The sequence below is a fragment of the Sturnira hondurensis genome, unplaced genomic scaffold (genome assembly GCF_014824575.4).
Source record: "Sturnira hondurensis isolate 20B ecotype Veracruz unplaced genomic scaffold, ASM1482457v3 Scaffold0006496, whole genome shotgun sequence".
Classification (NCBI taxonomy): domain Eukaryota; kingdom Metazoa; phylum Chordata; class Mammalia; order Chiroptera; family Phyllostomidae; genus Sturnira; species Sturnira hondurensis.
Window position 1 is genome coordinate 9943273 of NW_028079127.1, and position 22128 is coordinate 9965400.

The 22128-nt window shown below is 43.8% G+C and overlaps 1 non-coding gene across 1 annotated transcript; it reads left to right on the forward strand.

Annotated features, from left to right (window-relative positions):
- The first annotated feature begins 14738 nt into the window (after positions 1-14738).
- On the forward strand, positions 14739-14841 carry LOC118989683 (U6 spliceosomal RNA). The gene has a single exon (XR_005067059.1). It is a non-coding gene; the product is annotated as a U6 spliceosomal RNA (small nuclear RNA).
- Positions 14842-22128: the final 7287 nt, after the last annotated feature.

A 22128-nucleotide genomic window follows, 5' to 3' on the forward strand; every position in this document is an offset into this window, starting at 1 on the left:
TGATAATACTTACTGACTGCTTAATATAGGCATATGTCGTTTTATTATGTTTTACTTTATTGTGCTTCACATAAGTTGCATTTTTCTTTTTATGAATAAAAGGCAAGACCCCAAACCAGCAGAAGACTTGTTTTATTGCAGCGATTGGCAACTGAACCCATAATAACTCCAAGGGATGCCAGTAAACACTAGACTAGAGACTGCTGGGTGTGTTAGAAGACTTACCTCATTTGGTCCTCACAGCAACTACATAAGATAGATGCTGTTAATAGTCCATTTTATGAGTGAGGAATCTGACACACGGCAGGTTAAGAAACAAGCCACACATCTAGTGAGTGGGCAGAGTGAGGATTTGAACCCAGACAACTAGCTCTGGAGCCTGTTCCGCATTATGCTGCCTCTTAGTACCAATGTGGTCTGTTAGCTTTCTGTGGCTGTTGACACAAATTACCACAAACTTAGTGGCCTAAAACAACGCATACTTATTACCTTACAGGTCTGTAGGTCAGAAGTTTTAAAATCAGGGTGTCCGCAGGGCTGTGCTGCTTTCTCAAGGCTCCAGGGAAGAATTCGGTTTCCATCTTTTCCAGCTTCTAGACACCACCCACATTCCTTAGCCCATGGCCCCCTTAATCCATCTTCAAAACCAGCATCTGTCTGACTCCTCTGTTACTGCATCTCTCTTTGACCACACCAGGAAAGGATTCTGCTTTTAAATACTGTGATTAGATAGGACCTTCTGGAATAACCCAGGACAATCTCTCCATCTCAAGCCTGAAATCCTCTTTGCTGTGTAAATAGTCACAGGTTCCAAGGATTGGGACATGGACATCTTTGGGGACCACTATTCTGCCTACCACACATGGTTTCTCCAAAGGCTTTCACATATATTGACTCATTTAATATCAATAATATGGTGGAATAGAAAGTATTGGGTTGGCCAAAAAGTTCACTTAGTTTTTCCCATACAATGGCTCTAGTAGTGCTTAGTTGTCTTTAACTTTGTTCAAAATGTTTGTTAGATTGTATTGTGACAGCTGTCATATCAGCCTGCATTTTTAAAAAGCATCAATATTGGTGATTTTTTTGTGCAGCCATTTTAATATTGAAGATGGAAGAAAATACACATTTTCAGCATATTATGTTTATTATTTCAAGAAAGATGAAAACACAACTAAAACACAGAAAAAGATCTGTGCAGTGTGTGGAGAAGGTGCTGTGACTGATTAAATGTGTCAAAAGTGGTTTGCAAAGTTTCTTGGTACTATTGACATTTTGGCCAAATAAATCTTTGCTGTGGGGCTGTCGTATATATTGGAAGATGCTTAGCAGCACCCCTGGCCCCTGCCACTAGAAGCCAATAGAGAGAGAGGTGACATACTCAAAATGCCCAAATCAATAAAGTTATTAATGAAAATGAAAAATGTGTCTTTTATTTTACAGAAAAAAAAAACAAATAGAGTTTTTGGCCAACCCAATACATGTATTAACCTAATTTTCCATCTCCCAGAAAATAGGGAGAAAAACAGAAAGATGATATTTTTCCCGAAGGCCACACAGCTGGTACTCGAGCCCTTTACAAAGGATCTCAACTTACCTTTGCAACCTCGTTTCGTATAATTGCCCTACACCTAATCTCTAGTCAAAGTGAACTTTTTTCCCTCTCAAAAATGTCATACCCTGACCTGGTTGGGTGGCTCACTTGGTTGGAGCATTGTACTTGCCCCAAAAGGTTGCAGGTTCAATTCCTGATCAGGACACATACCTAGGTTGTGGGTTCCATCCCTAGTCAGGGTGTGTGTGGGAGGCAGCCAATAGATGTTTTGTTCTCACGTCAATGTTTCTCTTTCTCACTCTCTGTCTCTCCTCCTTCTTCTTCTTTCTCTAAAATCAATAAACATATACTTAGGTAGGATTAAAAACATGTCATACCTTTCATAACTCAGTCTTTGGATGTGTTGTCATACCCTCTGGGAGGGAGTTGCCATTATCTTGACTGTTAATATGGGGATGACTCCAACTGCCTAGTTTTGATGCAGATGCTAATTGATAAACATAGGGAGACTAAAGTCAGAATGACACACGTACCCTTCCATAGAGAACCCGATGACCTGCTGCCCAACTCCTGGACTCCTCAGCTAGACCTGAGCTACAAAATGGGGCCCAAGAGCAGAATACTTCTGTGAGAATATTAGCAAAGTGTTTCTTTAGAAGAAATGGTAGCCAGGCTATAAGTCCCCAATCTGGGGAGGGGACTTGAAGTTTTTAATTTAGTTTTGAGAGACAGGTGGATGATAGATAGATAGATAGATAGATAGATATGACTAGTGCCTGAATCAAGCCTGAGAAAGTAAAGCTGACTTTCACCTTGGGGGCTCTCTCCTGCCCAGGGATTCCAGAGGGCATGAAAACTCCTGACTACGTCTTCGATGGTAAAGCCAGAGAGGTGCTGCAGCACTGAAATCAGTTAGTACTTCCCGGGGTTGTCAAAGACAGGGCTTTTTCCCAGGGAGCATATGTAGGTCACCTGGGAAAACCTATTAAGAGACTGTCTTGACAATAGGGCTGCCTGAGACATAAGAATATCTCAGCAGAAAGAAGTTAGACGTCCAGGAGATGAAGAAGTAAGGGTGGTAGAGTGTTGGAACAATGGCCCCCAATGAATCACACCTGTCACCTTTCTCCTTTACAATGTAGCCTCTCCTCCTTCCATAAAGAGGTGGAGTACATTGCCCCACCTTGGAATCTGAGTGGCCTTTCACTTTTTTGACCAATAAGTACAAAAACGACACCATGAGACTTCTGACGCGAGACCCTGAGAAAACTTGCAGCTCCTTCTTTTGCTTTTCTGGGACCTGTGCCATCAGGTCATCACCTAAAGAAGCCTACGGGAGGATGAGAGACAGGTCACACAGAGAAGCCAGCCATGAGTCAGCATCAAGTGCCAGACATACAAATGAGGCCATTAGGACTAGCCCCCCAGCTGACCTGTCAACTGACTGCTAACAGGAATGACTGAGCCCAGATGAGAGCGTATAGAATGGAATTGCTTGCCCAGCTGAGCCCAACCCAAATGGTCAGCCACAAATTGTGAGCCAAGAAATAGCTTTTGCTTGAAATCACTAAGTTTTAGGTGGTTTGCATTAATGGACAATTGATACAAGCAACTACTTGAACTAGAGATGCATATGCTGGTGTAAGAAATGTAAAAGAAGCCTCAACAAGAAACTTCCAAATAGCCCACAAAAGTATCCTACAAGCTGACACCAGTTTTAAACTTCTACCTACCAGACTCACCCAATAACAGCAACTTTGGCCATCTGCCATGTCTAGACAAACAAACATATTTGCATGCCTCTCTTCTTCCTACTTCTCTCTCTCTTCCCACTTCCACACCAGTGTCTGGGTCTGTTCAGGCTGCTGCAACAGAAGTACCGTAGACTGGGTGACTTACACACAACAGGAATTTACTTCTCACAGTTCTAGAGGCTGGAAGTCCAAGATCAGAGTGCAAACAAGATTGGGTTTTATGAGGGCCCTTCTCTGAGTTGCAGATGGCCATTTTCTTGTTTCCTCCCACGGCGGAGAAGATAAGAGCTCTCAGGAGTCTCTTTTATAATGGCACCAATTCCATTCATGAGGGTTCTACTCTCAGGATGAAATTACCTCCCAAAGGCCCCATCCTCTAACACCATCACATTGGTGTTCAGGATTTCAACATTTAAATTTTGGAGGCAGACAAACATTCCGTCTGTAATAACTAGCATCAGCAAAACTTTAGTTTGTCTTCAGAGTTTCAATTCAGTATTTAGATTGGCCAAACCTGGGTTAAAAAATGGTCAAAGTAAGAAACACCCAAACTTGCAAGAATTTTTATGAGTTTATTTGAGCCAAAAAGGACACCAGACAGACAATTGCTGGGAAGCAAAATCTCAATGGATTGAGAAAATGCTCCAGAAAATGCAGTTTTGCCATTTATTTTATACATAAGAATCAAAGAGGAAGAAGAAAGGGGGTTACAGGACATTCACTGGATATAGATTAGAGAGGCGGGAGAAAGCAAAGGAGGTGGTGCATCTCTGCAACTGGATAAAAAGTAAGTGAATAGACACACACATTTGCGGGTGTAGGATAGTCAGCAGTCAACGGTTCACATGAAAATAACAACAATGAGGGGATTTGTGGTCTCTGCTTTGGTGGTGGTCGTGCTTTGAGGGGTCTGGAAAAAAGGAACCTACTCTGACATTCCAAAGGTATGCCATCCTAGATGCAAAATGACAATAGACACACTCAGTTACGGTGAAGACTGACCTTTGTCAGGGAAGATACCTGACTACCTTCCAGGACCCGCCTTGTGCTACAGAGTTTTCATTTCCAATCATCCTCTGTGGTTACTTCAGGTCTCTGAGTTTGTAAGGCTGCCATGTAGGCCTCCCCTGAGCTTGTCAGGTTTAGTATGTCGCCTCTTTTTCATCGTCCCCAAAAGCAGAGCTAAAAAATTTCAAAATTGACTTAGTCTTTGTGGACCTGCCTCAGGCTGGATGCCTGCTGTGGGAAAGGAAACAAGGCTCTTTATTCTCTTACAGTTCACCTGCTCTCCCACTGGTGTCTCAGGGTAAGCAGCAATGTCAAGGGCATGCTGGAGTTTTTACATAAAGTTATGGGAAGTTTAAAGGGGCAGTAGAAGACAGAAATAAAGGCACTTAAAAATTGTTCAGAATGTTCATTTCACGGGTCCTCCCCACTCTTATCAACCCAGGAGGGCCCGATCCTTATCTTAATGATCTTAATCATCTTTAACTCACCAGTTTCAGAGCACAGAGCCTAAAGCACAGAGGCACCAAATAAATGTTTGTTGGGTGACTGGAAGCTAAAACACAGGTTTCTTTACCTCAGAATTTAACCTTCTTTCTATCACACGTGCCGGGTGCTTCAGTGTGAGGTAGAACACAAAAGAGTGAGGAACATACAGGAGAAGGGTATGCCTGGGAACAGATCTCCCCTCCCCCACACCCCAATAATGTTGGTCTCCTCTACACCAGGATAAACTCTGTAGGGGTTCAGAATGAATCACCCCAAGAGGTGCCTCTGTGGTATGTGGATTACTTTGATTTAAAGGCAACTGAGACCCTGCAGGCTCACGAGAAACTTCTACCTCCCCCCTAAAGATTTTATATTAGGGGTCTTGCCTATAACCAGCACCAGAAGTAACTTTTTATGATCCATCTACAGGGCAAAGCAAACTTGTAATTACTGAGCAACTGCTCATCTTACTGTCCTTTGAATGACGTTCCTCCCTTCTGAAGCCAAGTCTCCTTACCTCATCCTTAGCTCAGAATGCCATATATGCAGTCTGTCCAGGAGTACCCAACCATGCAATAGGAAAAAGGTAATATTGAAAAAAATACCAAATACAAGAAACACTGTACATAGGACAATGACACCTCAGTCCCCTTCGAAGTAGGCACCTTGGAATTTCACACAGCTCTCCCAGTCACCATCAGCTACCTCATTGTATTTTCCTGAATCTCATCAGTGGTCTGAAATCTCTTCCCCTTCAAAAGTAATTTCAGTTGTGGGGAAAACCATAAGTCGCAGGGCAGCAAATCTGGGCTGGAGGGGGACTGAGTCACCTGAGTGATTTGATGTTTTGCCCAAAAACTCTGCCCGTTATGTGATGCATGAGTCGGCACCTTGTGATGATGAAGCGGCCAGTCACCAGTTCCCCACAGCTGTGGCCTTCTGAATCATCTGAATAGTTTCCATGAAGGAATATTCAAGCTTAAAGCAAAATTGGATGCAGATTCATTGCTATACTCACTCAGTCATTTTGAATGTGACCGCCACAAAATACACATGCTCTCTCAACAACGTCTACCACCCCCAATAACTAGGACAATGAAGACATCATTGTTTACACATGTGCGTTCCAGACCACTCTCTTCAGCTGCCAGGTTCCATCGATGTTGTGCAAACTGTTCTTATATTAACAACATCTGGACTTTTCCAGACAGACCTTGTCATATACCTATTTCCCCGTCTCTAAATCTCTCATGTATGTGGGGTCTCTGACTTACGTATGTGGGGTTCTCATATGTACATAGGTAATGAATTTGGTTATTTTCTCTCGTTAATCTGTCTTATGCAGATTTAATTATTAGGTCATATAAAAGAACTAAGAAAAAAAGCTCCTTTTTCATAACCCACAAGAGAATTTAGATATCTCCTTTCCTTCTTTTTAGGAAGAATAAGCAGTAATAATCAAATAGGGCATTGTATTTACTATGGTAATCATTTCACTTTTAATTTTTTATTGAAATAATAAATGCATATAAATGTTCAGCTGGGAGCATTTTCACAACTGTATACACCTGTGTTAGCAGCACCCAGATCAAGAGACATCTTCAGCACCTCAGAAACTCCTCTCCTGAATCTTCCAGTCATTCTTCTCCATCCTTAGGGTAACTGCTATCCCTGAGTTCTAAGAGAACAGTTAAATTTTTTCTTCCTATAAATATGTGTTGGGAACCGCCCTGCCTGTTTTCAGAAGCTGCAACCCCCATGGCTAAGGCTGAGTAAAGAAAGAGACCTTGGGACCATAAGTCACTAAGGAGACAAAGCTTATCTCCCTGGCAAGGGCGCCACTTCTGCTCCTTTTTACTTCACCCTGCTTGGTGGGTGGGATGACCGGTTATCTAATGATGGGTAAGATTTCTCAAGGGAGGGAAGACCTAAGACAGGCATGGTCACAAAGGGAGTCCTTCCCTCAGGGAAGGACTTGGGGGCTGTAGAAAAAGCCCCCCTTGGGGGCTTTAGCTTTGACAGAGCCTAAATCCTCATTCTGTCTGCGAGAAGTCTCCCAATCTCTTGGCTGCCTTAACTTCTCCTGCCTGACTTCAGCCTGAAACAATGACAGAGGATGGTGCAGCCTTGGGCAGGAATGGGAGGGTTCCTGGGGGGGATCAGGCCTCAGAAAGAATAGATAAAATCCTGTGAAATGTGCTTTGCTAAGAATAGCCTCAATTTAAATAAGGGTCCAAGCATAAAATGAGTTTGTTTCCCAAAGTTTTATAGCCCTTTAGCTAACCGACCCTGACTCAGAATAAGCCCTCATAGTTCTTTGAATGGTATCTATTTTGTTTGATCATTACTGCCTGACAATGATGAATGAAGACCTTCTTTGAGGTAATGCTCCCAGAAAAGCAATAAAAGCCTGTCCAGGCAAGGGTTAGGGTGCTCTCTCATTCAGAGAGTGGCCCTGCCACCCCCCTTTCTCCACAGGACTTCTGCAGTCTGTGTGATTTTGTTGGTTGCAGCCATAACACCATGGACACTGCTGGTCAGAGTCCATATCAAGTATGTACTCTTTTGTGTCTGACTTCTTTTGCTCAATATTGTCGTGAGGCTCACCCATCCTGAGTGCAGGTGCACACTTTCATTCTCACTACTACATAGTGTCTCCACTGTGTGACTTGTCCACAATGTATTTATCCAGCATATTGCTGAAGGGCATTTGGGTACTTTCCAGTTCCAGGTCATGATGAAGAGAGCTGGTTATGAACATTTCTTTTGAGTATATACCTATGCATGGAATTAATGAGTCAAAGTATATATATTAAACCGTAGTAGTGTTACCGAACAACGGTCCGAGGGGGTGGCAATACTTGGCCCACCCAGGGATGCCAAAAACTGCTTCAGAAAACAGGGGCCCCTCCCAAGGACAGTATACTAATATCTATTGGGCTCTTCTGTCTGCCGCCAATTGGAAAGACATCTCTCAATGCCAGAGATTTGTGAAAAGGAAACAAAATGTTTATTTAATGCTATTCAGGCCTAATGCCTTCCTTAAAATATTAAAGTCTTTAAGGGTATACACCTACACACACACACACACACACACACACACACACAGCGCTCCGTTCTCCCACTGTCCCAACTCCAGGAACCATAAATCAGGAAAAGAGCACACGTCTGTTTTTCAGGTCGCTGGCACTGTGGGCTGTGTCGCCTGTCCAGGCAGGATCTCCAAGTAATCCAAAGTCACGTGGCACCTTCCACTGGCAAGAGTTCTTTGTACCAAGTTCCAGTCAAAGTCTCTCCCTGCTTTCCAGGCCACTCAGCCAAAGAGAGCACCCCAAAGCCGCACTCCACTGAAAGCGTGCGTCTTTCTTCTTCACCTAGCTGAAGGGATCTCCATTCTGGCAAAGCTGCATGGTCTTTCCTTTCACCTGGCCAAGAGGGGCTCTGCACTCTGCTGAAACTGCGTGGCTCTCCCTCCTACTGGCTACAGGGGTCTACATCTTTCCAAAACAGCATGGCTCTCCCCCTCACCTGGCCAAGAGGGGGTTCCTCACTCTGCTAAAGCCACAAGCCTCTCTCGCAGGCCCTCTCTCAGAGAAGCAGCTCCCAATTCCAGCCTGAGTAGCTACTCACTTCTCCCTGGCCCCAAACTTGACTACAGCTATTTAACATATCTATGAAACCAGTTAAAGGTTATAGATATGTTAAATGACCATTCCAGAGGTTAGCTGCAAAACTGTTGCTATGCAACACAGCCCTCAATGGCCCTGCTCTATTCTTCCCTTCCCCCAACTGACAGCTGGGGAAGGGGGCTGAGGACATCTTAATATTTCCTCCAATATTCCTGTACACTTTGAGTTCTGGACACCATTCCAAATCTTTTCTGGGCACCCCCCTTGGCTGCACCCTGTATCAGTAGGTTTTGCTAAACACTTTTACAAAGTGGTTGTACCAATTTATGTTCCCTCCAGCAAAATGAGAGTTCTAGCTGTACTACAAATCCTTTACCATTTAATATTTTCTTTTTTTTTTTTAAAGATTTTATTTATTTATTTATTTTTAGAGGGGAAGGAAAGAGGGAGCGAAACATCAATGTATGGTTCCCTTTTTGTGCATCCCCCGCTGGTAGTTAGCCTGCAAGGAACCGGTTTGCAACCCAGGCATGTGCCCTGACTGGGAATCGAACCGGGATCGTCTGGTTCACAGGCCCGCGCTCAATCCACTGAGCTACGCCAGCCAGGGCTTAATATTTTCTATTGCGTTTCACTTCAGCTATTTTGATAGGTGTGGTTCCCAGAGTAGTTTAATTTGCATTTCTCTCATGAGCAGAGAAGCACATTTTCAGATGTTTACTGGCTACTCTCTTTCATGATACTCTTGGATACTCTCTTTCATGAAGTTGTAACCAAGCAGACATAGGCCTGATCTCACGGTGCTTTGGTGCACGACCCAACAATCAGTATTGGAAGGGACAGGTCTTGATTTACAGTATCCCAACCTTGAGAGGCAGGGCTCAGAACACTTATGCTCAGAGCCCTCCTTTCCGATGAGACCCAGTGAAGAGCAAACCCAACAGTTCCCCATATTCTTATCTTAGGCTAGCTGTGCAACAGTTCTCCAGTCTCTCTGGAAGGTACCAAGGTCACTCATGTAACAGCTCTCACGTAACAGCTCTCTCCTTTAGAATCTGGGGTGTGATGTCATTAGCTGCCATGTACTAGTCCAGGAAAGCATGTCAACATGGTGCACTGGATCACGGTGAAGTTCAAGGAAGACATAAGTCTCGAGAGTCCAGATAGAGTCTGGGTCTGCAAGGCCACAAGTCACTGTCTTGCAAGGGAGAGACTTTGGAATCAGCTAGAGCAGGCATGATCGGAGCAGCATGTCTCCCTACTGCACCAGGCCTCCTGGCCAGATCCTGACTACAAACTGCATACTGGATTTTTCTGTGTATACTGCGCACCCACATTTTTGGTCCAAATGTTCAAGAAAAAAAGCTTTCTTTTCAATTTTTTCAGCCAATGATTTATTTCTTTATTTATACTTAGACAAATGTTTTTGTATTATAAAGGAATTTTAGCATTTATTTTTGAGCATATATTATGGTACAAGAAATTTTATGGAACAATAATTACAAAAAACAAGAACAGATATAAGGTATAAAAAATTTTAATTAGTATTATCCATGTATAGTGCACACCTTTATTTTTCCCTCAAAAATTTGGGCAAAAAAGTGCGCACCATACACATAAATTATGATTTTAAATAATTTTTACACCAGCCAGGGCAGATTCACAAATCTGAAATATGTCAGTTTTTAAACCTGTTGCCCATAGCTTTAGTAAAAAAATCCCAAAATCTTCAGTCAGAGAGCAATAGTGAAGCTGTTGAATGGCAATAGCTCAGCACTTCCTGTTGCTCCAGTTACTTCAATTACCTGTTGGGCTTTTTCTTCTCTAGAAAAATCTTAGTTCACTGGCTTAAGTTATAGCTTTGCTATCACTGTTAGAGGAAATTGGCAGTTATTCTAAAACATAGCACAGCACCCAAGAAATGACTTGTTTCTTTCCTTTGTTTCTTGCTTGTCCCTGCGAGCCAGAGATAACGATTGCTAGAGATAACATTTGTGCCCTAGAGACAACATTGCGTCTCTGTGTGCTAGAGATAACATTTTGCTTCTGTAAGCTGCTTCTTGCTTTCCCACCAGAAGTAATGGTCTAAGTGACAGACCACCCCTCACCCTGTATAAGCAATTGTTCCCCACTGATCGGGGCCCAGAATTTGGAGACTGCCTCCTCTGGGTCCGCGAGTGTGTGCGTGTAAGTAAAGGAACCACTTCGCTTCTTCCAGTGTTGGGCCTGAGTTCTTCCCATAACATCACCACACAAATAATGGTTCCTCAAACTCTGCTATTTTCTTCTATCTCTAGTTAATTTTCCTATCTTCATCTCAAATCCATCATTAATTTTTTGAGGCTAGTTTTCTGATTGTTACAGAATGAATAATGTACCTGTCTCATAGGGTGGTTGTGAGAACTAAATGAGCTAATGTGTGCAAAGGGTTTAAAACTGTACCTGGCACCCAGTAAACTACCACTGGTACCATTGTTATTCCAAAGTGCTTTTCCTCTGGAAGACTACATTGACTATGCAGTTTTCTCTGTCCCCCTTTAAGATTCCCTTCTTATAAATTAAAATACTAAGACACCACTCAAAAATCCAAATGGCAAAGATTGAGGAACCAATGATTCTCAGTGCTGGTGAGGTTGTGTTGACACTAGCAATCTCATACACTGGCTGTGGTTAAAAATCTTTCCAAAGAACAGTTGGGCAACGCTCATCAATGGCCTTTGACTCATTAATTTCGAAACAAGTAGGATCAAATGTTCCCCCAAATCACTCTTGTGGAGGCAAGCCCTACCAAAACAGATTGCTCCATGGAGTGGAGCCGTGCCAGACGATGGCAGTTATCAGTAGGCAGCTCTAAAACAATGGTCCAGGAATTAGCCTGACTTTTAAATTTGTTTTTTCAGACCTGAAATCAAGCTACAAATCACAGAGACAAACTCAATACCTGGTTAGGAAGGTCCCTTTCTGCATTCCACAGATGCTGTACAATTTCAGAATGCTTCACTTCACCGACATATAGACGTATACTGTAGGAGACCATTCTGCATGGCGTGGGCCCAGCCCCCAGTGGCAAGCATTTACCGCAAAGTAACTTCCTAAAATCCATGCTAAGCCTTCCAAGGACCAGTGTGACGGGTTCAACCACTTTTGCCTTTTCATTTGGAAATATCCCACTTCTGTGATGTGATTAGCAGCATTGGCTCCTATGTTTTCTGTAAAAGGTAACCACCTAAAGCAACCTGTGCATAATAAATGAGGACCATCTTGTAATGTGCCGAGAAACCCAATAAAGGCCGATCGTGGCAAGGGCAGCAGCTTTTGCTCCCCTTGATAGAAAAGCCGCTGACTCAGTAGTCCATGTGAATGTCTCAGTTCATCCATAATGCTGCGGACACTGCGGGCCGGTGTCCACATCAGTATACCTTGTTGTATCCTGGGACATCAGTGTTCCAAAAAGGGAAAAATTTGCTAACCTATGTTACAGAACAACAGGAGGGGCAATATTTTGCCCACCCAGGGATGCCAAAAACTGTTACAGAACAACAGGGCCCCCGCCCCCACCCCACAAGGATGGTATACTAATACTGTCTGGACTATCTACTGGGCTCGTCTGTCTGTCTGCCGACAGAGGAAAGACATCTCTCAACGCCAGAGATTTGTGAAAAGGAAAGGAAAGATTTATTCAAAGCTACACAGACTTAAAGTAGTGACCCAATGTCCCCATTAAAATATCAAAGTCCTTTAGGATAACCACAGATGCCCAGCACGCTCCCTTCTCCCCCTGCCCTCATTCGGGGTATCGTAACTCAAGAAAAGAAGCCAACGTCCCCGTTTCAGGTTCCTGGCACTGTCAGCTGTGTCGCCATCCAGGCAGGATCTCTAATTATTCCAAAGTCAGGTGGCACCTTCTCATGGCCTACTGGCAAGAGTTCCTTCACCCTTTTTCCAGGCAAAGTCTCTCCTGCTTCCCAGGCCACACGGCCAAAGGGAGCACCCCAAAGCCATGTGGTCCTCTTCTATCAAAGATGCAGGGGTCTGCACTCTGGCCAAAACTGCACTGTTCTTCATCACATGGCTGCGGGGGTCCCCCACTCTGCCAAAAGTGCGTGGCTTTCTCTCTGCACTGCCACAGCCACGTGGTTCCCTCTCTTTAAAATGCTGCTGTGTCTGGGTTTAAATCCCAGCACCAATCTTCCTATGTACCCCCAATTCTGACTCCTCCTGTTACCGAACAAGGGTCCGGGGTGGGGGCAATACTTGGCCCACCCAGGGATGCCAAAAACTGCTACAGAAAACAGGGGCCCCTCCCAAGGACGATACACTAATATCTATAGGGCTCTTCTGTCTGCCGCCAATTGGAAACACATCTCTCAATGCCAGAGATTTGTGAAAAGGAAACAAAATGTTTATTTAATGCTATTCAGGCCTAATGCCTTCCTTAAAATATTAAAGTCTTTAAGGGTATACACCTACACACACACACACACACACACACACACACAGCGCTCCGTTCTCCCACTGTCCCAACTCCAGGAACTGTAAATCAGGAAAAGAGCACACGTCTGTTTTTCAGGTCGCTGGCACGTGAGCTGTGTCGCCTGCCTGTCCAGGCAGGATCTCCAAGTAATCCAAAGTCATGCGGCACCTTCCACTGGCAAGAGTTCTCTGTACCAAGTTCCAGTCAAAGTCTCTCCTGGTTTCCAGGCCACTCGGCCAAAGGGAGCGCGCCAAAGCCGTGTGGGCCTCTTCTACCAAAGCCGCACTCCACCAAAAGCGCGTCTTTCTTCTTCACCTGGCCGCAGGGATCTCCATTCTGGCAAAGCTGCATGGTCTTCCCTTTTCACCTGGCCAAGAGGGGGGTCTGCACTCCGCTGAAACTGTGTGGCTCTCCCTCCTAATGGCTACAGGGGTCTACATCTTTCCAAAACAGCGTGGCTCTCCCCCTCACCTGGCCAAGAGGGGGTCCTCACTCTGCTAAACCCACATGGCTCTCTCACAGGCACTCTCTCCGAGAAGCAGCCCCCAAATCCCATCCTGGGTAGCTGCCACTCACTTCTCCCTGGCCCCAAACTTGGCCACAGCTATTTAACATATCTATGAAACCAGTTAAAGGTTATAGATATGTTAAATGACCATTCCAGAGGTTAGCTGCAAAACTGTTGCTATGCAAAACAGCTCTCAATGGCCCTGCTCTATTCGTCCCTTCCCCTGACTGACACCTGGGTGTGGGGGCGGTGAGGACATCTTAATATTTCCTCCAATATTCCTGTACACTTTGAGTTCTGGACACCATTCCAAATCTTTTCTGGGCACCCCCCTTGGCTGCACCCTGTATCACTCCCACAATCAGTTACACCTGCTAGCATTCCTGTATTATTCCAAGTTTACTAGGCTGCCATGGTGAGTGTGGGCAGGTGTGGCCCCATGGCATGGAGCCAATCATCTCCAAGCTCCCACAAAGGCACAGTAATAGGGGCTGGGAGTTGCCTCCCAGTTACAACTTGGGTGGAAGTCACTCCTTTCTCCCTGACTCAAAGCAAGGCCACAGCTATTTAACATATCTATGAAACCGGTTAAAGGTTATAGATACGCCAAATGACCCTTCTAGAGCTTTATCTCTGAAACTGTTGCTATGGCCCTGCTCCATCTGTCCCTTCCCCCAACTGACACCTGTGGGGGGTGGTAAGGGGTGAGGACATCTTATATGTCTTTCTAATATTTCCTGGACACCCTGAGTCTGGACCCCATTCCAAATCCCTTTTGGGGGCCCCCTTCTTGGCTGCACCCTGTTACCCCTACTCCGTTTCCAAACCATAAAATCTCCTAAGCCCCACATTTGGGGCACAGAACCTGAGGCCCTATTTCAGTGTTCTCACCTTCTGCAGAGCTTCTATGACTCTGCCTTTGTTTTTATCATTGTCCCTGGTCTAAATTCTATTATGTCAGGAGACAAGAACCCAAACAGATGCGTAACAATTACACAAAGTGGAAGGTCATCAAAGACTTTTCTACAAAGCAGACATTGCTCTGCCATTTAAAACAACATATTTGGGGGGGGAACCCCACCAAATAAGGAATTAGTTAAAATACAGTGATCTCTAAGATAGAATATTGCCTAGACATTACAAATTTATTCAAATAATTTTGAGAGAAAATGTAACACCATAGCGTTAAGTGATGACACCAGGGTGTAAAATTGTAAATACAATGCGATCCTGAGGCAGCATAGGGACCTGGGCCTGGGACCCCAAGGATGCGCAATGGCCAGATGGAACACTGGGTTAAGTTGGTCACAAGGATGTCACTACTGTGCTTGTTTTGGCAGCACACATACAAAAATAGGATCCATACGGGGATTAGGATAGCCCCTGTGGAAGAATGACATGCAAACTCGGAAGGGTTCCATATTTTTTAAAGACTGTCATCACCCCTCCGGTCCCTTCTCGGAAAGAGAGCCGTGCTGATTGTATCCCTCTTCTAACTGCCTGCGTCCTTGCAGATGTTCAGACTATAGATCTGCATGAGCATTTCAGCAAGGTTTGGCTACTAGAGCACATCGCCTTCCTGAAGTGGGGGATCATGAGGAGCAACAGGCCATTTTGCCCCCACAGTGCAGGTGCTGAAATAGTGGCCAAGCAACCCAAGAAGAAGAGGAAGTAACCCCTCCCGGACATGGAAAATTCCTCGCCCCCAGCGCTTCACAAGCCTGCCTTGTCCTCCTCGGCTCATCAAAGCAAGCTAAGCAGAACCAGCCGCCGAACCAGTCCCTTCCCTTCCTTTGTGCTGCCTCCCTTGGGCTCTAGCATAAGCGTCATAAAACCTTTCTGGAAATTTCTTTGGGGATATCTTGAGTGCTATCTTGTGGAACCCAAGAACCCCAAATGCTGGAACAAACCCAGTTATGTAAAACAAAATCAAGCAAAAAACACACATTCAGACAAAAGATGGAAAAAAGACATCTACTAAAGTGTAATGGCCTGGGGGGATGGGGGCGGGCCCCCTGCCCGGGAAATGGAGGATAGGTTGGGAAGCCCAAGGACAGTGCAAGAACGGGAGCTGCACTGTGGCGGCCCAGTGAGTGTTTGTCAATCACCCTGGCAACCAGGGGCAGCCACGCCGATATTCTGGGGGGAGCCTTTAAATAGGAGCAGGTGGAACTGTGGCCCTGTTTGGATCTCCCCTTTTCCCTGGCTGCAGGGGGTGGAGTTCCTGTGCCCGGGCCTAGGGGACCATGTGGTCCAGGAATGTTCCCAGGGCCCCTACCCTGCAGAAGAAGCTGCTGCCGCCGCCCGTGGGCTGCCCACACCCTCAGCACCAGCCTGTTAGTGTGCTGCTACGCTCTGCCTGCTCCAGTCCAGGCAGGCCTAGGGGATGGTTGGTGCCCCTGCTGAAGGCAGTGCAGCAAGAAGACAGGTGTTAAAAGGGAAGACACCGGAAATGGGGGACCATGGACACCTTGTGGCCAGGAGACAAGCCCATCCACCTCCATCCTCTGCCCCACTACGGAAAGCCACGGCACTAAGTGAACTGTGCCATGGGATGCACTGGAGACCAGAACCCAGAGGAAGAGGACAGCACACCAGGAGCTGGACGCCTGGAGCATGGGCTCTCAAAGATGCCTAAAGCCAGACAGCAACTGGAAAACAACTATGCCACTTGTATTTCTGAAAGGAGGATATTTTTGTGTGGGAAAAGAGGTTCCTGGAGCAACCTTGAACTGAGCTAACAGAGGGTGGCAGGGTGATTTCCTTTGGGTGTCTTAGATAGAATAAAGAGCTTTGAGGAAGAAACCTGTCATTATTTCAAATTGTATAGACATTGAATAAAAGATTCCTTTCCTTTCCATCAAACTCTGCCTCCAGAGTTTTTGCCTGTTGACAAGTGTAGGACCCCACTGGTTGTTTGGTAAAAAAATATTATTTACTGTGCTTGTCTCTGAGTAGTAAGATTATAAATCTTTTTTCTCTTCTATACCTTTTTCTTACTTTCTAAATTTTATGTAATGAATATGCTACCTTAAAAATCAGGGGAGAAAAGGTTATTTCGAAATCTATTGCTATGTATGCTATAGTCCAGGGTATATAACCAAGAGAAATTGCTTGCTAATCATTGAGGAAGTACAGTTGTGAATGGTCAGTGTTTGCACACAATTTAATGCATCCTTTTATGGGGAAAAACTGAGAAAGAAATCTTGTTCAACATATCTTATTAGTCTATTATAAAACCAACCTTAGGCCCTGGCTGGTGTGGCTCAGAGGATTGAGCACTAGCCTACGAACCAAAGGGTCACCAGTTTGATGCCCAGTCAGGGCACATGCCTGAGTTGCAGGCCAGGTCCCCAGTAGGGGTGTGTGAGAGGCAACCATACATTGATGTTTCTCTCCTCTCCTTCCCTTCCCATAAAAAATTAAATTAAATTAAATTAAAAAACCAATTTTAGGCTCAAATTGTATCAGAGTAATTACATGTAACATTACATACATGATCACAACATGATCACAATGTGGGGATCTGCATCCATAATATCACTTCCTAATGAGTGTATTGTCTACTAATCCTATATGATATCACTATTTAAAATGCAGCTTGATGAGACCAAGAGGAAATCATAGAATCCCTATTATTTTTCTGGCTCCATGAATGATTTGAAAACCATACTTAGCTCTAAAGAAATGTTCAGAGCCCTTTCTAAACTTGCTTGTTCTTAGCAACAGGGAGATCAGTAGTTTGAAGGAAAAGGTTACTACACTGATGGTATTTATTCAATATATGTTCACCATGAGTTAAAGGGTAGAATGTGTATGGGGATAGGTAATTCAGCCTGAGTAGCTTTTCAAAGCAAGTGCCACTGAGCTGGTTTCTGAAGGATCAATAAGGGAGAAAAAAGGGAAGAAGGTCCAGGCAGAAAAAACAGTGTATGCAAAGTTAGGAAGGTATTAAAGTGTTAAAAAATATTTTGACATTGTCTGGCTTTCTCACACCCATTCATATGAGACAATATATGTATTTTCTAGCTTCAAGTGAAGGCAATGGACGGAGAAGATTCCTTAAAGTTCTTTATTTGAGAATTCTATGATGATTCATAGAAAATTCTGTTGTGCCATAAAGTGTTTGCCACGTATAATGTTAGGGTGGGTGGGGATAGAAGGAAGCTCTGGCTGGACTTTGCAAAGACGGACATCTTCATAGTAACCTGAGTCCAAGGAAGAGGCCACCAATGCTGTATTGCTGCTTTGTTCAGAGGGCACCAATCCCCAGCTCCCACGGGAAGCCAACGAAAATGAAACCCCACTACATTCCCTGCTTGGGTGCGACTTCCCCGGCCTCATCCTGCAGACCGGGGGAACCTTGCCCGGGTGCGCAAACCCCAATAAAGCTCTTTATTGCCTGAGTTTATGGCTGATTGGCATTTCTTTCTTGGCGCAGCCCGAGAAAAACTTTTCAAATTCCAAATGCAAATAGCTAAGATAAGAATTTCAAAAATTTGCAAACAAATTCAATTTGAAACAATATACTATAGAAGTATGAAAGTATGTGATATTTTTATTAATTTTTGCAACACTCCAAAAGCAAAGATATGAAAAGATTCCTTTGGGCATCCACTGTTAGTTTTCATTATGTTATTCTAAAATACCATTTCACTCTTACTTCATTGCTAATAAGGTAGTTTATAAACAGAAGGAATACAGTTTAAAATAATGATGATAAGAGATGGGAAAGAGGGATAAGTTTCAGACACTATTTTGTTTAAGCATTTTTTCATTTATAGAAGAAACACATTTGACTGCAGACTTTTTAGAAAGTAGTTATTTTTGTAATAACTTTATTGAAATATAATTCACCTACTATAACTTAAAATCACTTAAACAAAAATAAAAATCATGGCCTGACTGGTGTGATTTGGTGGGTTGGGCGTTGTCCTGGAAACCAAGGAGTCACTGGTTCCCATCTTGGTCAGGGCACAACTGGCCCTGACCTGGCAGGCCAGGTCCCCAGTTGGTGGTGTGCAGGAGGTGGCCAATTGATGTTTCTCTTCCTCTCTCTCCACCTCCCTTCCCCTCTCTCTATAAATAAGTAGAATCTTTAAAAGAAATCATGTGTAATCTTACCAGATAAAACATTCAATATTTTGCTGGCTGGTGTAGCTCAGTGGATTGAGCGCAGGCCTGCGAACCAGACGATCGCGGTCCCAGTCAGGCACATATTTGGGTTGCAGGCCAGTTTCCTGCAGGGGCCAGTTCCCTGGAGGGGATGCACAAGCAACCATACATTGTTTCTTTCCTCTCTCCTTCCCTTCCCCTCTAAAAAGATAAATAAATAAAATACTAAAAAAAAACATTCAATATTTTGTATACATCTCTTAATCTTTTTTAAAGTAGATTTTTCTTGGAGATAAACATCCAATTTGAAGCTACTATCCAAAATGAAAGTATTAGACAAAATTTCACTGGTTAACAAGAATATGTGTCAAAATATACCCACAATAATTACTTTGTAGAAAAGATTCAAGTTTCCCACAGTAGTTACCTTGGGAAAGATGGGAGGGGGCTTAGGTTTGTTGAGGGGATAGTGAGGCAAAAGTTATTTTAACTATCTTTAATGTTTTGATTTTTTAAAAAATTTAATTTATGTATCTTTAGAGGAGAGGAGAAGGAGAGAGGGAGAGAAATATCAATGTATGGTTGCCTCTTGTGTATCCCCTGCCGGGAACTGGCCTGCAACCCAGGCATGTGCCCTGACTGGGAATCGAACCACAATCCCTTAGTTCGTAGGCCTGAGCTCTATCCACTGAGCTACACCAGCCAGGGCAATGTTTTAATTTTTTTAAAGAATAAATTCAGTATACTGCTTTTTTAAAAATATATTTTATTGATTATGCCATTACAGTTGTCCCATCCCCCCCTTCATTCCCTTCCACCCTACACACCCCCTCCCTCCCATTCCCTCCCTTTAGTTCATGTCCATGTGTCACAAGTTCTTCAGCTTCTACATTTCCCACTCTACTCTTGCCCCCCCCCGTTTATTTTCTACGAACGTCTATGCTACTTATTCTCTGCCCCTTCTCCCCGCTTCTCCTCCTCCCACTCCCCTGTTGCTAACACTCAATGTGATCTCCATTTCTATGGTTCTGCTCCTGATCTAGCAGTCTGCTTAGTTTGCTTTTGTTTTAGGTGTGGTTGTTAATAACCGTGAGTTTGCTGTCCTTTCACTGTTCCTATTTTTTATCTTCCTTTACTTAGATAAGTTCCTTTAGCATTTCATATAAGGGCTTGATGATGATGAACTCCTTGAACTTGACCTTATCTGAGAAGCAGTTTATCTGCGCTTCCACTCTAAATGAAAGCTTTGCTGGATAGAGCAATCTTGGCTGTAGGTCTTTGGATTTCATGACTTGGAATACTTCTTTCCAGCCCCTTCTTGCCTGTAAGGTCTCTTTTGAGAAATCCGCTGACAGTCTGATGGGAACTCCTTTGTAGGTGACTGTCCCCTTGTCTCTTGCTGCTTCTAGGATTCTGTCCTTCATTTTAATCTTGGCTAATGTAATTATGATGTGCCTTGGTGTGTTCCTTGTAGGTCCAACTTCTTTGGGACTCTCTGAGCTTCCTGAACTTCCTGGAAGTCCCTTTTCTTTGCCAGATTGGGGAATTTCTCCTTTATTATGTGTTCAAATATGTTTTCCAGTCGTGGCTGTTCCTTTTCCCCTTCTGGTACCCCTTATAATTCAGATGTTGGAATGTTTAAAGATGTCCTGGAGGTCCCTAAGCCTCTCCTCATTTTCTTAAATTCTTATTTCTTTATTCTTTTCTGGTTGGATGTTTCTTTCTTCCTTCTGGTCCACTCCATTGATTTGAGTCCCAGTTTTGTTTCCACCACTATTATTTCCCTGTGCATTTTGTTTCATTTCACTTAGTGTAGCCTTCATTTGTTCCTCTAATTTGTGACTAAAATCTACCAGTTCTGTGAGCATCCTGATCACGAATTTTGAACTGTGCATCTGATAGTTTGGCTATCTCTTGGTCACTTACAAGTATTTGCTCTGGGGTTTTGAGTTGTTCTTTCGCTTGAGCCATAATATTTTGGTCTGTTCACACCTTTCATGTATGAGGGGCAAAAGCTTAGGTGTTCACCAGGGCAGGGCAACCCAGTTGCTGGGTTGTGACTAGGGGCAGGGTCAGAGAGGGAGAAATGGAATTTGTTCCACTCTCTTGAATTTTGGTCTCCTCTGCCACTTCCCACAAGCAAATTGGGCCCTTTTGGTGCTGATTCCCGGGTAGGTGGGCTTGTGTACATTCTAGGACCCTGTGGGTCTCTCCAACAAACTCTCTTATAAGGCTGGGAGATTCTCCCAACACCTCAACCCCTGTAAGTTTTCTCAAACAGTGCTTTTAGGCTTTATATCCCAGCACTGGGACCTGCATTGCACGGTCTGTCTCACTGTCTGTTTTTTCACCTGGTTTATCCGCGCATGAATGTGACTGCGGTCAGCCAGCTGCCTTGCACCCTCAGTGGGTCCCACCCCACACCTGGGATCTGCCAACTACGTGCCTGGGTTGATCCGGCAGCCACCGCTTTTCCCTGCCACGAGCCCTCCCCACTGGCCACAGACTCTGCCCCTATCACCGATCTGGATGAATGGTTCGTTGTTGTTGGGACTCCATACAGTTCAATTTTCTGTCTGTTTTGGTTGTGTTTTTATTTCTAAATCTTTGTTGTCTTTAAATTTGATTGTGTGAGGAGGTACAGTGTTTCCATCTACACCTCCATATTGGCTGGAAGTCCTCAGCTTAAGTAATTAAACATTAATTTTTTTTTAAAGATTTTATTTATTTATCTTTAGAGAGGAAAGGAAGGAGAGAAGGAGAGAAATATCAATGTGTGGTTGCCTCTCGTGAGTCCCCTGCTGGGAACTGGCCTGCAACCTAGGCATGTGCCCTGACTGGGAATCGAACCGTGATCGTATGGTTCCCAGGCCTGTGCTCAATGCACTGGGCTACACCAGCCAGGGCTAAACGTTAATTTTTTAAAAATCCAGACATAAAAAAAGAATTGTCACATGTATAAACAAATTTTGAGAGGGGCAGTTATGATCAGTGGAAAAGAATTAACATGTCTAGTCCTGGCAAGGACAATAATTTCAAGAGCCTTGCGCTGCCAACATGGCCTCACCTCACTCCTAGAATTATTTCCTGACTCATTAATTTCAAAATCATTGATACTGCATCACACAATTAAGAAATATTGGAACCATTACAGTCATCAAAATTCAGGTAGTCAAACTAGTTTTTAATTTTAATTTTCCTCCGGAAATATGTTCTTGATTATCACTTTCATTGACTCTGAAAGAAATGTGCTTAGAGTCAAACAATTAAACGGTCATACATTGAAGACCTGTATATTTTTAAAATGTTCAGGACCACTTGCAGTTAAAGTACCAAACACTTCATTAGGAGATTAAATAATTTAGCTGCATAATGGTGTTTACATCTTTAAAGCATGTATAATTCACCTGAGATTTGGTGGCTAAGTAAAAGTTTTTCCTCATTGTGATAGCCTATTGAGAAAACAGTCTTTTCTCCTCAGGAAGTGAAAGGGACTGAAATCACATGAGAAAATTTTAAAAATACTTTCTTTTCTTTTTTTTAAGATTTTATTTATTTATTTATCTTTAGAGGGGAAGGAGAGAGGGAGAGGAATATCA